This window comes from Canis lupus, chromosome 15 (genome assembly GCF_011100685.1).
Source record: "Canis lupus familiaris isolate Mischka breed German Shepherd chromosome 15, alternate assembly UU_Cfam_GSD_1.0, whole genome shotgun sequence".
Lineage (NCBI taxonomy): Eukaryota > Metazoa > Chordata > Mammalia > Carnivora > Canidae > Canis > Canis lupus.
Window position 1 is genome coordinate 47,126,522 of NC_049236.1, and position 16,003 is coordinate 47,142,524.

Genomic DNA, 16,003 nt, shown 5'->3' on the forward strand with positions numbered 1-16,003 from the left:
TAGGATAATTTCAATTTGCTAAAAGAGTACATTATTTGAGGCCTCTGTACAGTGGCAAGATGCCACCTAATGGTACCACACCTTGCCTTAGGCACAGACTGAGTTTTTCTGGTATTCTGATAAGATGAGGGAGTATTTTACCAAGCATTATTTTACTCTTTTAAAAAAGATTTATTTATTTAGGAGAGGGAGAGAGAGAGAGCCAAGTGAGTGGAGGGGACTAGCAAAGAGAGAGGGAAGGATCTCAAGCAGACTCCCTGCTGAGCATGAAGTTCACAGACCCTGAGATCATGACCTAAGCCAAAATCAACAGTCAGATGCTTAACCAGCTCAGCCTCCCAGATGCTCCTATTTTACTCTTAATTAAACTTTAAAAAATTGAAGCGATACATCAAAAACAAATTGAAATAATTTAATTCAACCAATATTCATGACAATATAAATTGGTATATACTGCAGTCACTTGGAGAACTGATTCATCATGCACAATTTCTAAGTTTATTTACCTGGTTTCAAAGACAGAGAAGGTATAAAAATATAAGAAGTTAAGATTAATATTAAGAGATAGTAACTTATCCATATATATTTAACTTTGTGGGGAATAGAAAAAGATATGCTGAATTGTGCCAAATGTATGTGCAGTTAAAAATAGAGGACAGATCCAGTGAAATCTGATCTTAAATCCTTCAGCAGGAATTGGTACAGATCCTCATTTCTCTGAAGAGCACTAATTTTTGACTCTTCAGCAAACCACTTGCTCTTTCTAGACTAATTTTTCTCATTTATGAGAGGTTGCACTAGGCATTGGCTAAGCTTTTCATTTTAAACTTACTTTAATAGATGATCTGGGTATTAAATAGTAAAGATAACTTCAATTTATGGAACATATAATAAATATCAGATATTCTGCTGGACTTTGTGCATGTGTGTGTGTGTGTGTGTGTGCAATATCTGTAATCTGTACTACAGTCAAGCAAAGTGAGCATAAGTCTCATTTTATATAAAGGGAAACTGAGGCTCATTTCATTTGGTGATTAGCTTAAATTAGAATCCAACCTTGTTTACCTATAAAGCCTACACTCCTTCTTCACCATATACATTCTGAAGATGTGTAGAGATGTTTGATATTCAAGAAGCCGGTTTGAATATACAGTCTAATCACTCACTTGTTCTACAAATCTTTATTGGACTTTTATTATGTTCCAGGTACTCTGATAAGAGCTGAGTCTACATTGATGAATACAACCAATAAGGGACCCCTACCCATGAGGAGTTTCACTGTCTTATAGAAGAGTCTGTTACTTAACTATTCCAGCAAGGAGAAAAACATAAATGGTTGTTATTGGTAGGTGCTATTTTAAGTCTCCAAATGCTTTAAGAAAAAGAAAAATAATAATTATAAAAAGAATATAATGCAGCCATTTTGATTCTTGCATTTTGTCTCTAAGGTAACAAAGGTTTTTTTTGTGTGTTTTTAAATTTTATGCATTTACATATTAATTTTTGTTTTAGGTTTTTTATTTAAATTTTATTTAGTTAACATGTAGTCTCACCTTAGTTTCAGGAGTAGAGTTTAGTGATTCATCACTAACAGAAAATAACCAGTGCTTATCACAAGTGCCCTCCTCAATACCCATCACCCACTTAACCCATCCTTCAGCCCACCTTCCCTCCAGCAATGTTCAGTGTATTCTCTATGGATAAGAGTTTGTTTTATGGTTTGCTTCTCTCCCCCACCCCGTTCATCCTTTTGTTTCTTTTTCTTTTTTTTTTTTAATTTTTATTTATTTATGATAGTCACAGAGAGAGAGAGAGAGAGAGAGAGAGGCAGAGGGAGAAGCAGGCTCCATGCACCAGGAGCCCGACGTGGGATTCATTCCCGGGTCTCCAGGATCGCGCCCTGGGCCAAAGGCAGGCGCCAAACTGCTGCACCACCCAGGGATCCCTTGTTTCTTAAATTCCACATTTGAGTGAAATCATATGGTATTTGTATTTCCATAATTGATTTATTTTGCTTAGCATTATACTCTCTAGCTCCATCCATGTTGTTGCAAATGGCAAGATTTAATTCTTTTTTATGGCTGAGTAATATTCCACCACACACACACACATGCACACACAAATACGTATATATATATCATAACTTCTTTATCCACATATCAGTCAATGTACATTTGGACTCTTTCCATAATTTGGCTATTGATAATGCTATCATAAATATCAGGGTGCATGTGTCCTTTCGAATCAGTATTTTTGTATCCTTTGGGTAAATAAATACCTAGTAGTGCTCAACTCTTTTGAAAGACAGTGATAAAGTCATCCCTCCTTAGGCAAATATATACACTAAATTTTTCTGAAGGCTCATCATAGGTAGTCTCTCTAACTCCACTTCTTAAGAAACAGAGTCTCTGACTACATCTAGAGTTAAAAATAATTAAGAGTATTTCCACTTGTGCAAGAAGCCATTTAAAACATACAGATAGCATGAAAGGCACATGCACACTATTTCTAGAAATTGACTTTTTTCTTAACATTTCTAACGTTAATATTAATTAGCAGAGAATTAAACATAATCTCTGAGTGTTTATTAGCTTTGGGAAATACAAACTAATTAAGAGTAACTAATGTATATCTAATTAATTAAAACTTACGGTCCCTTCTCAATGTGTTTTCTTTTGTTTCAAAATGTAACAGAATCTACTGTTCATTGTATTAGGTATGGACTAATGAGATTTGTGGTATTTAATCTATTCTTGATTTCATCTCCCTGTCAACCTCTCTGCCTTACTCCTGCTAAATTTGGTTGTATATTGAATCTAATAGTCTCTGCACTTTCTCCCCATTCATTACTAACCCCAATCTGGCTTCAATGCACCTGTTCCTATTATAAGTGAATCTCAAAGTGAAAGATAATCATATTCAATTTCCACTCTTCCTGAGAGTGAAAATCTTTCAGTCAAGTGGAGAGAACTTCATTGTGGAATTTTTGGTATCCTTTAAATGGGGCTTAGTGTAACTAGACTTGCCCAGATGTGCCTGAGAAAGAGTGTCAAAAGGAAAAGATCAAAATAAAGGCACTAATGAAGCCAAGAATAGTTGTCTATTGTTCTTGACTCAGATCATTTTTTAAAAATGAAATGCTTGACTGACACAGATTCAAATGCTTGCCTTTCTTGACAAAGGCTAACTCAATGTGTTGACATAATTGTGCAAAAGTGCCTCACTAAAGTGCCAAATAAAACAAGACATAAGCTCCAATAGATGTTGCATTGACAAATACAATTAAATATTTCTTAAGATTTTGCAGATAATACAAATTATTCCTAAGAGATTTAGAAATTCAAACACCCAAGAGAAATCTTGCCTTCACTTCTTTTGATATTTTCCAGTTTTAACTGTCTTTGGATATCATCTATTGTGGTATTATCAATGTTTTTATTATTTACTCAATTCTTATTGACATCTTTATTCCTGCAACACCCTGTTTTCCTTATACCCTGAGGCCTGCAGGAATGGAAGGAAGCTTTGTTATGTTCAGACTTTGTTAAAGGGAAAGGTCATTTAAATAAAACTTTCAATAGCCCAAGTTCCTGACTTGTAAGTTGGGGGTTATTCTGCCAACTTTCTCCGAGTATATAAAGTAACTTCAGGGCATAGAGACTATTGTCGTTACATTAAAATAGATGACTCATGCTGTGTGTATTTCCAGGATGAAGAGTTAGTTCCTCCTGCATTTCTTTCCATGTGGCCAGAGCAGAGGGTCCTCCTCCCAATCCTCCCAGACTTCAAAGGAAATATTATATTCCTGTTTCCTTCTAGTGTTGATATAGGGATGGAATTAGAGAGTTTAGGCAGACAACATCTCTCCTTTCTAGAAATATCTATATGTAAGTAGTATATACAGAAATTTATCTAGATGTCTGTGCATAGAAACATATGGAGAAATTTATCTCGAAATATATATATTTTGAAAAAAATACAGCAGTGATCCAGTTTAGTTTACACTGTAGAGGAAAGAATGCTGAACTCTGAGTTAGAAAATCTGCATAGTTACTAGTCATGGGCCCTTAAGCAACACATGAAACATCTCTAGATCCAGATTAGTTTACTCAATGGTACACAAATGATAACTCTTGCCCTATTTCCTAGGCTATTGTGAGTGTGAAATAAAGTCATGTATGTGAAAGTGACTTAAAACCTGTGAAGCTCTATGCAACTACAGAGGGCTGTTATTGCATGACACCTTCTACTTACCTGTAGTGGTCTACACCAACTTAGCTTGTGTGTCTGTGGACCTCATCTGTAAAATTTATATTGGAAGCCAAAGGAAAATGGTTTGATCTATACAAATATTGGTTTTACCTATGACATTTACATCTTAAGGGGCAAAAAGTGCATTTGTGTGAATAATTGTGCACAAAAGAATGTTAATAAATGAAGTAGAAGGAAGGGTTAGCATTGTGCCCTAGTCAAGGGAGTAATTATACATTTCAGGGTGAAAAGTGCAAGTTGCAGGAGCTGCCTGTTCGCTGGTGCCAAGACAGCTGTGTGTTTAATCTCAGTAGCCCAGCCAACTGGTATCAGCTCTGTTATCGCTCATCACCTGCTCCTACCTCTGCTGTTGTGTGAGAACCAGTGAGACTCATGGCTTGTACTACAGCAAACTTTAGTTTGGATTTTTTTCCTGTCAATATGTTGAATTGGCAATCTGAAATGACCTCAATTAAACTGAACACTCGGGTAGAGTAACTTATCTGAACTGATTTGCTTTCACCTCCTAAACATGAGGATTAGTATCTATTTTCATGCCTGTGTTAGCACATGCCATCCTCGATGCACTAGTAGACATACAGAGGCTCTATCCTCTCAAATAACCAGTGTTCTTTCAGTGTGTTCGGCTTTGGTCTGAGATTCAACTTAGTTTTCTTTCTTTCCCTTCTTTGGCCAAAGACACTCAGGTATGTTTTTTGGCACATCTACATTTCTATAATTAGTTTGTGCAAGTGTGCATAACCCGCAGGCTACACTCTTACCCCTGATGTTTTGCAGATGCACCCAAACACCTACAAAAGTGAGTTACATGCTCTTCCTCAAAGCCCAGTTCAGAATGGCCAGGTGCCACCGTGCCTCTTAGTTTCTCCTATGCAAGCATGGGTGCTGGTTGGCTCTACGGTTACATGCTGGCATGAGTTTGCTAAACCACTGCCCTTATGGAGGTTGTGTTTTCTCAACCATGACTTCTGAGTCTTATAATACGTGTACGTTTAGGGCTTGGAGTAGAGAAAAATTGTAGCTGTTTTTATAGATTTGAACTACTTCCTCCCAAATCCAGCTGCATGTTAATATTATTGTCACCATGGATCCTAGCTGGTGGCACTCTTTTTTTCTAAATATTTTGGTATCTTTTTTTTGAAAGGAGATAGTTAAACATTTCTGCAATAGCTAAGTGTGCACAGACCACAGGAATACATTTGTGACATTTTCCTGCCAAACAAGTACCAAGATGTGGAATATTAAAAGTTTGATTCAGATTAAATGAAGTCATTTTAAAATTAGCAGAACAGCAAGAAGTAATAAAATTATGGTAGCATTTTGGCACATGTTCTGGCATTCATATATTCACAAGTCCACCTTTCACTTGCTGAAATAGCAAATGGTTACTATATCTGTGATATATTAATCATGTTTCTGTTTCCTAGATCACAAATCCAGGTTCAATTAAGCTTGGTTAAGTCTAACACCTCTCAGATAAATAATTGATATTTTCAAAAATTCCCAGGTCAGATATTCTGCATAACTTTAAAAAATGAATCTCTCTCTATTTCATCTGTGACTAAAATGCAGTGGAGATTTTCAGAAAGGTTACATTTCACCTTAATGTTCATAGGTAGAATTCCTGGAATGCTGCTACATACCTTAAGAAGCATTTTTTACAAACATCTTTAACATGTATATGTTTATAAGCATTAAGCTTAGTAGCAGCATTAGATATTAAGAGAAAAAATATTCATAGCTGTTGACAAAGCTACCTTTATACAGTATTTGCATTCTTGAAGATTTGCATGTCCGTATTTCTAGAAATGTGATATTTTACATTGACTTAATAGCAATTGCAGAAATATGTTTTCATAGACTTATCTTTCAAACGCCATGCAAATAATTTTTCAGAGTATGATAAATCTCTTTTCTTCTTTGTGCATTTTCCTTGCAAAAGTCTTCAGTTAATATGAATTGCTTTTATTGTGAGAAAACATATTTATTTAAAAATTTTATAAATTTCAAACAATATCCAACACAAGATTAGCTAAACTTGTGTTATCTTCACACAGTGAATTAATTTCTATTCACTAAAACTCATATTATAAAAGAATACTTGTGATATGAGAAAATAAATAATATATCACATAAAAAGCCTATTATAAAATAGTAAATATTAAGTTTTGGTAAGAAAACTGTAAGTGTATACATGGATAGAGAAAAGTACAGTATGGCATATTAACTGTGGTTGTCTCTCAGTGGTAAGAATGTAGATGCTTTTGTTCTTCTTAAAACTTTTCTACATTTTTCAAATTACTCTGAGAATTGTATACTACTTCATAAGCAGGAAATACATATATATAAAAATAATAGTGTATATAGTGCTTATATTCATCTTTTAAAATTCTATATTTAGCAGGCATGATAAGGAGAGTACAGGAAATCTGGATTGAGAGACCAGAACAATAAAATTCACAGAAGTGTAATAGGACACTACATTTGGTGAATGGCAAGTAGACCTACAGAGCTGAAAAGGTAGACAGGGTTAGATTATTTAAGAGCTCAGAAATTTAGATTCTATAAAAGATGACCATACATACTGGTTTACCTGAGAGGGTCCACTTTAGTCCTATTGTAGCAGCATAATTATTAATAGCATCCTCCATTATTAGCAAAATTATCTAGTTTAGATGATATATCATGTGGTCAACTTATATAAATACTAGGAAACCACTGAAACTTGTTACTAGGAACTTAACCAGATTTACATTTTGGAAGGAGGTCCTTGGATGCATTGTGCAAAAATGAATTTTGGTGGGGAGAGGATGTGCAGGAACATGGGCAGGGAGATCAACTGGGAGACTATTGTAAAGTTTATGAGAATGATGTCAGTAGCAATAGGGTTATTGTAGACGAGACAGAAAGGACATTTATATAGAAGAGCAGGTTTAAACATTCATATAGGAGGCATTGAGATATTTTAATGTAGAAATGGGGGTATCTTGATACCATTTGTGAAAAGTTCTTAATTTAAATTTGAATTTGAATAGCTTCATATATCAGGGCTTCTGTACTGGACAGAGAAACTCGAGATTTTGGTCTGTGAGCTGTGAGAGAGACATCTGGCCTGTAGATGTAGCTTTGTGAGGGATCAGTTAGGTGCTGGCTGAGTAAATGCATTTGGTCAGCAGAGCTTGTATATTGAGGAGAGGGGAGGGTACCATATTTAAGAGATTAGCAGAGGAAGAGGAGTCTGCAAAGAAGGGTAAAGATTAGTCAGAGGGTTGGGGAAGTCCCAGGAAACGGAGTTGGTTTTGTAGTCAAAGAAATTGAGAGTATCAAGAGGGGAGCAATTAATGGTAATCAAAAGCCTTATGCTGGGGATCCCTGGGTGGCTCAGTGGTTTAGTGCCTGCCTTCGGCCCAGGGCATGATCCTGGAGTCCCGGGATTGAGTCCCACATTGGGCTCCCTGCATGGAGCCTGCTTCTCCATCTGCCTGTGTCTCTGCCGCTCTCTCTCTCTCTGTCTCTGTGTCTCTCATGAATAAATAAATAAAATCTTTTTTTTTTTAAAGCCTATGCTGTAAGACATCCAAATAAAATGGACACATTTTGGAAGGATTGAGGCTAGAAGATTATAGAGGTAGAGAACCATTTGGAGTAGAAGAGTCTAGGTCTCAAAAGAGTTGAACTGCTGTTGAAACTCCACTCTCAAAGGGAGTGATAAGGGAGAGAGTTCAGGAATAAAAGCAATGGAATTTGATGACTGATTCAGTGTTCTAGGAGTTGTGAGGGTGGGATTCAGAGTTGACCAACAGAAATCAGTATTTGTGAAAGGCAACAGTGAGAATGAAGGATGAAATACAAAACCTCACTATGCCCCAATTCTTAAGGAATTATAGTATAGATTTCTTGATGTAGCTACTTTCGTAAGCAATGATGGCTGTGCCAACCAGGAAGGAAACCTGTTTCATAAGTGCAAGGAACTGCTTTTTTCCCCCTTCTTTGATGATATCAGACAAGAACCTGGAGCTTTGTTTACCGTTTCAGCAGGGCAATGGCAGCAAAGGCCCACAGATGAAAGAAAGGTGGAATCCAAGAAAGGAAGACAGAATCAAAACATCCTTTCAATAAAAAGAATGATCACTGAAGAAAAGCTCAAAATTTTAGGAACATTAGGATGGGAAACATGCAAATAGTTGTATTCATCTGTAAGCTGCTTTTGGGAAGGCAACGTGGTATAGTGGAATAAACAATTGAACTGGTAGACCATACAGTAGATTTAGGTTCTAATATTGGTTCCATTGTTAATTAACTATGATCTTGGGACAAATGTGATTTAACTCTTCTGGGTATCAGCTACTCATATGTAAGAAGATTATTGTTAAAGTTTATGTTTTTTAACTTTAAAGTTCTATTAGTATAAAGGCCAACATAAAATTACATCTAGTGTGCTATGATAAATCTGGATCCATGAAACTATGCTAAATTTTGTTGACTTGTGTCACAAAATTTCACTCACTGATATTTAGTGGCTGCGTTGGCCATAGAAAACTAATGCTAAAACAGATAATACGGGAATAAGCCAAGTTTTGCAAAGTTAAAAAATCATAAAATACGTAAAGAGTTATTTTCCAAGTTACAAAGAAAAACGAAAGAAAACAAAACAAATAATGAGGTTGTGTCTAACCTGAGAACCTGTAGGACAAGTTTCAGTTCAAAGAAACTGTTGAAGGCCTCTTAATGGTGCCTGGAGGGGTAGACAGTGTGGTGGGTTAGAGAATAGAATACTTTTAATCTTTGGTTTCAATACTTACTCAATTCAAAAAAAGAAAGAAGGAATGAAAGAAAGAAGAAAGGGGAAGGAAGAAGGGAAGGAGGAAGGAAGGTAAGAAAAAAAAGAAAGGAGAGAAAGAGAGAAAAGGAGGGAGGATGGGAAAAAAAAAGAGAAAATGCTATCTGTTGTTTATTGTTGTAAGAAAAGTTTAGTGTGGTAGAGCATAACTATAGTTTCAATCCTTAATCTTCCAGTAAGTGTGTTGCCTTGGGCAAGTAATTACCCATTTCTGGGTCTCCATTTCTTCATCAGTAAAATGAGAGGTTTGGGCCAGATCATTTTGAAAGTTCCTTCTTACTCTATGGTGTTACAACATTGACAATGTAACTCACATGGCTTGTGAGTTTGTGATTGTGGGTTTGTGTTGCTCAGAAAGGAGTAAAGCATAGTGTTGGGGAAAAGTTATCTATTCATTATTTCACTTTAATGCATATATTGAGTTTTAGGAAATCGTTTTCAGCAGACCAAAGTAAGAAAATAAAAAGCAGTCTTACCAATTAATGAGCCCTACTATTCCAGCTGTGATAGAGGGGGTGCCTGGAATCACTAAATCTGCCCTTCAATGGAGTCCGGAGGATTCACCTCTTCTGTTCTCTCTGCCATCCTTCTTCCAATGTTAGTCCTAGGAAGATGTGCTTGTCTCTCCTGCAGAAGAAAAAGGCAAGCTTCTGTCCTAGAGAAGGAATGTGGAGGAGAGCTATAAAATATCCTTAGCTACTCGAACTGTGGAAATTCATGTATTTTATGCAACTAATAAGTATTTAGCAAAGATGGTTTATAAATTGTTAGCTTTTCTGCACTCATGTACTTTGATTACTCCTTTGAATTGCTGAAGTTACTCTGCAAAAACATGAGAAATATCTTTGTTGAAGAGATGGCTTGCCCTGTTTTTTCATGTGCCAAGCTCCCTCCTTGTACAAAAACAAAAGAAGATTTTCTTTGAAGATACTGCAAGTTTCCAAGAGGCAGAATTGTCCCCCACATTCTCCCCGAAAGTAAGGGTCTTCTTTTAAAAATCGTTTTTTTTTTTTTTTTTGGAGCAGGGTTGGGCAATACTTTCATTGTCAGATTCTTTACACTTAATGGAAGTGCTAGCTGAAATTCTGGAATTAGGCGGGTCCTACATGTTTAAGATTTCCAGAAAGCACTTGAGTTTGGACTGTCCTTAAAGCCGGGTAAGGGTAAAAGAGTTCACTCTGTTTGGATTCCCAGGGTGCACCGGACTTCCCTGCTTCATGTAAACAGCTAAAATGACAGTGTGATGACTTCTCTCAGGATTGCTGTATTTTTTTCTTTTATTATAGAGATTGGTAAAACACTTTACCTGATACAAAGGGACAGAAGAAAGCAGTGCTTTTTAAAAAATATTAAACTTTGTGGGACTTTAAATACCAGGTTTTGGGAAAAAAAGGGTTGTTCTTTTGGTTATAATATTCTTGATCTTAGGGAGTTAGACCTGGCTCACTATCAACTGTTTTTTATCCTTTTTGCATCTCAACTTGTGAGGCTATGGTATAGAACTCCGCGCCCCCCCCTTCCTTTTTTTTCACATGGAAACATTTTAAAATCTTAACTACCAGGCACCATAGCTCTTCAGTAGGGGCATTTGTTAGAAATCCGAGAAATGATGCATTATCCATATTTCTAATTACTAATATTTACTACTTTACTATTTTCTCAAATGTCATTCAAAAGCAAAGGACCTTAGTCCTTATTCTCTAATATCGGGCTTGGCTAACCAATTCTTTGCTCTTGAAATTCTCCTTCTTTGACATGTCCACCACCACCACTCTGGTTCTTCTCCTTACTTTTCACCTTTCCTAATTAATTTTTGTTGTAAGTTTCCTTCCACTTTACTTCTTCTTCAAACCTGGCACTTTTCTCTCTCCAAACTTTTCTGGAATATGAGCTCTTTCTTATGGCTTCATCTAGTATTTCTAATTGTTAACTCAAAATCTAAATCTCTTGCTTTGATTTGGTATCAGAGTTGCACTCTTGAGTCTCCAGGTGCTTCTTATATGTTTATAACTTGTGTAATTAGTGCTAGGTGAGGTAAAAGTTAATTGTGTTTCCTGTGAGTAAACTGCATTGAAAAATTATTAGTACCTTTATCTGTGGAAGCAGACATTCACTATGTACAGATCTTTGCTTTCTTAAGTTACACAAATATAGGGCTTTCTGTTTAAGAAGATAAAAGTATTCTCTTGCATCAATTTGGGTACTACAGATAAAAGTTCATGACAATACATTTGACAATTCAGAATAAATATGCACCTTTAAAACTATAACTTATTGGGGCATCTGGGTGGCTCAGTTAATTGTCTCCCTTCAGCTCAGGTCATGATCCCAGGGTTGTAGGATTGAGCCCCATGTCCAGTTCCCCACTCAGTGGGGAGTCTGCTCCTCCTTCTGCCCTCCCCCTTCTTGTGCTTTCACTCTCAAATAAATAAAATCTTAAAAAAGCAAAAAAAGATAACTTATTAAAACTGATGCAAATGCTCCGGATATTTAAAAAAAGAAGTATTGACAATGACAAATTACCAGGTGATTACAAAAAGAGGATCAAGAGGTCAATGTCACTTATAAACATAAAAACAAAAATCTCAAACATAATATTAGCAGAGAGAATCCCACAGTATGTTAAAGGGATGGTCTTTCACTAGTGTTGCTGATGTGGCCTCTGGGAGGGTTAGTGTTATCTTCCAATATACTCATTTCTTGTCTGAAGGCTTTCTCTGGAACATATGCATGGAGGTCACAGATACCAGAGAATTAACACTTTCCAGAAACAGTGATTGATTGGCAGGAAGGAGTTGGGTTATAAATATTCCAATTCCCTTATGTCTCAGGTGGGATAGCTCTGAGACATGTGCCTATACCATTTCCCAGTGTTTCTTGGTAGGCTTAAGCTCCAGTCACTGACCATGGCCACTGGCTTGATAATTCATCCTTTCTTGTCTTCCTTTTCTCCCTTGTCTCACTTCTCCACTCCCTTATCAGAGTTTTCTCCTCAATAAACTACTTGCAATGAAATCTTTTTCTCTGGGCTAGCTATGTATGTGTGTGGCAGGGGTGTGGGGGAAGAGGGAGGACCCAAGCTAAGAAAATAACCAAGTTGGAAGCTGGATTATTCCAGAAATGGAAAATGCTTTTAGCTTTCAAAAATCAGTCAATTTCATCCATCACATTTACTGAATAAAGGAGGAAAAAGATACCATAGGATTATCTCAATAGATGCAGTAAAAGTATTGTTTTAAAAGTCAATACTTATGGTAAAAATTCCTACCATAAAAGGGAATTCCTCAGTCTGAAAAATAGTAGGTATAGAAAAAGGAATTGCTCAATATGAAAATTCTGTATATGTACAGAAAAATCCTACAGGAAACATAATAGTTATGAAATATTTAAATTTATGTCTTTAAGATAGGAAACAAAATATTTGAATTCACTACTTCTATTCAACATTGCACCAGAGGTCCTAGACAGAGAAACAAGGCAAGAAAAAATCATACACTTTGTAAAAAAAGAAACAAACTGCCATCATTCATAGACAAAATAATCATTGGTATAGAAAATTCAAAAGAAGGTACCTACAAATTATTGGAACTGATAAGTGAATTTAGTGAAGTAACTGGACATAATAGGGTTGATATAAAAATAAATTTTATTTCTATATACTATCAAATAACAATTAGAAAATGAAATTCAGGGGTGCCTGGCTGGCACAGTCAGTAGAGCATATGGCTCTTGATCTCTGGGTCATGAGTTCAAGCCACATGTTGGGGATAGAGATTGCTTAAATAAAGTTTTTTTAAAAAGAAAAGACAGGCACTGGGTGACTTAGTCTGGTAAGCGTCTGCCTTTAGCTCAGGTCATGATCCCAGGGTCCTGAGATTGAGCCTTGCAATCCCCTGTGGCGGGGAGTCTGCTTCTCCCTCTCTCTCTGCCCCTCCTCCCACTCATGTGCATGATTTTTCTCTCTGTCAAAGAAATACATAAAATCGTTTAAAAAATTAAAACAACAACAACAACAACAATGGATAATAGCATCAAACACAACAAATAGCCAAGAATAAATCTAACCAAAGATGAAAATAAGTCTCCATATGACACAATAAAACATCATTAAGATGAGCTAAAGAACTAAATAAATGGAGAGATTTGGTAAATTTTCATTAATTGGAAGGCTCAGTATTATAAAGATGTCATTTCTTTCCAAGTTTGTCTGTATCAGATATTATGCAAGTACAATGTACTTTCAATCAAAAATTTAATTTTTTTTTGTTTATTTGCCCTAGAAACTCTGACAAGGTGATTTTCTATTTATGTGGAAGTGTAAGAGGCCAAGAATAGCCAGGATAATCTGAAAAGAACTATGGAGGACTTACATGAGGTTTCAAGACTCACTATAAAGCCACAGTAATTAAAATAGTGAGATATTGATGCTAGGATACATACAAGGTGAAGAATAGATTTAAGAGTACAAAACTTACCACAAATATATGATAATTTATATTAAAGGTGCTCCTGGGGCAGCAGGAGAGGCAGAAATGGAAAGAAAAGCCTTTTTAGCATATGGTACAAGATGTATTGGTTATCCAAATGAAAAAAAGGTAAACATTTATTTTTACTTACTATCGATACAAGAAAAGGAAGAGTGAATAGTTCTAGTCAAGAAATAGAATCTCTAATTTAAGACCTTCTTGGAAAGAAATATCCAGGCCAACTGAATGCTCCAGATATTTAAGGAAGAAATATTACCAATAGCCAATTATTAGGCCATTGCAAGATATCAACAGGCTACTCTCACTATGAACATAAAGGCAAAAGTCCTAAAAACAATATTAGCCATGAAAATGCCACAATATGTTAACCATAGAAAGCACACTATATAAAAAATAAATTCCAAATAACTGTAGACCTAAATGAGAAAGGTAACCCAATATTCTAGAAAATAACATGGAGCGTATTTTAATGACTAAGATATTCTTAAATAGGCAAAGATTCCCCCTTCAGCTTTATTGAGATATAATTGGCATATAATATGTATAAGTTTAGGGTATTGATTTGATATACTTCTATATTGCTACATGATTACCGGTGTAGTGTTAGCTAACACCTCTATCACTTCACATGCTTATCATTTCTTTTTTTTTTGTGGTAAGACTATTGGAAGATTCGCTCTTAGTAACTTTCAATTATATAATACAGTATTATTAACTATAACCACCATGCTGTACATTCCACTGGGATGAACTTATTCATCTCAAAACTGCAATTTTGTACCCTTTGGCCAACATCTTCCCATTTTCACCTCTACACCCCAGCCTCTGGTAATCCCATTCTACTTTCTATTCTATAAATTTTTATTTATGGATAGCTTATATAATTGTTTTTATTTGTAGGGAGAACAGGGGCCAGAATTTTCTATGTTGACATTTTGACAAAGATTTCTTAAATAGGATGTAAAAATTCCTAAACATAAAAGAAAAGCTTGATAAATCAAATTATATTAAAATTAAGATTTTTATTCACTGAAATATATCCTTAAGAGAGTGAAGAATTGTTGTTAAACTATGGACTTTTACATAAAAATCATAAAGAATGCTATAGAAAACATTCATGACCTCATGACCCAGCTTAAGAATAAGCTTTTATATGATATACATTACACATATAGTTGCTATTTTTATTTCTCCTGATCACCAAACCTCAATGTAATTACTTTCCCTCTCTTCCCATCCCCTGGGGTTAACCACTTTCTGGAATGTTGTGTTTCTCCTTTCCCTGCAGGTCTTTATAGTTCTATAGGAGATGTACCCCCAAATAATATATATTACTTTATTAGTCAGGGTCCCAGCAGAAAAATGATAGTACAATCCATTGGGTAAATGAAAGAAAGTTTGTAGAGTCTTTTTGCAAAGGTGTGATAAACTTCAGGAAACTGAAGTAGTATCTTGAGACTAGTGGCTTTGGAGTTCCACTCCTATCTCTGAATTTCAAGAGCTAAGGAAAACTATCAAAGAAAGGATATGGGGAGAATAAGGCTGCCTGAACAGAACCCAGCCCTTTGGTCAAAGTAGGCTTCAGTCCATGAAACCTTGCATAGAGGGAGCCAGGAGGATGGACTTCTCTGATCTCACACTCCTGCCTCATGATGCTCCTCAGTGAACCCAACTGAAATCCAGAAAGTATGTGTGTTGTGTGTGTGTGTGTGGGAGGGCAATGATGCAGAGGACAAAAGTCAGGGCACAAAGAAGTGTAGAGAAAGGAGAAGAGTGCAGCCAGGCACAGGGGAATGTACCTCCCTGTCAAATATGCATTAGCACCTTCAGCATATTACACTATTATAGTAAATTTATTGTGTTCTCTGTGTATCCTTTTGCCACTTGCTTTCCTCTCTAGCTTTCTAAAACTTGATCTGAACTTAGTGTATATATATATATATATATATATATGCATATATATTATATACATTATATATATAATGTTATTTCTAGACAGATATTGATTCAAGAAGCAAGCATATTGTGCTTTCACCAGTTTGGTCTTTGTTAAAGTTTGTAGTTGCAAACAACAAAATCCACCTATATTATTTCAAGCAGAATAATAATTTTTTTTTTTTTTTTTTTTTTTTTTTTTTACAAAAGGATGTTTTACATCATGGAGTCTCTGCAATGGCCGGAGAGTCAAGCTTGATGGCCTTGTATTCCTAAACAATCTTCAAACTGCAATGCTGTACCACTCCACTGGGGCAACTTGCTGTGGGCTTTGAATGTTGCAGGGGACACTAGGAAGTAGGACTATTGCTACCACAGCATCTGAAGGCTGGCTGTCTTTACCCCTTTGCCAGCAACGATTTAATACTGTATTTTTTCATTCACTCCATTCTCTTCCAAACTCCTATTT

The 16,003-nt window shown here is 35.8% G+C and overlaps 2 long non-coding RNA genes across 3 annotated transcripts in view; one reads left to right on the forward strand and one right to left on the reverse strand.

The window, feature by feature from the left end:
• Positions 1-16,003, forward strand: part of LOC111090088 — a 90,971-nt gene that overhangs the window by 52,756 nt on the left and 22,212 nt on the right. For both annotated transcript variants that reach the window (XR_005370859.1, XR_005370858.1), the window contains exon 4: positions 1,207-1,345. This is a non-coding gene — a long non-coding RNA (uncharacterized LOC111090088). The remainder of the gene's footprint in view (positions 1-1,206; positions 1,346-16,003) is intronic.
• Positions 1-16,003, reverse strand: part of LOC119867941 — a 155,977-nt gene that overhangs the window by 14,372 nt on the left and 125,602 nt on the right. Inside the window, exon 2 of the long non-coding RNA XR_005370861.1 lies at positions 9,589-9,739. This is a non-coding gene — a long non-coding RNA (uncharacterized LOC119867941). The remainder of the gene's footprint in view (positions 1-9,588; positions 9,740-16,003) is intronic.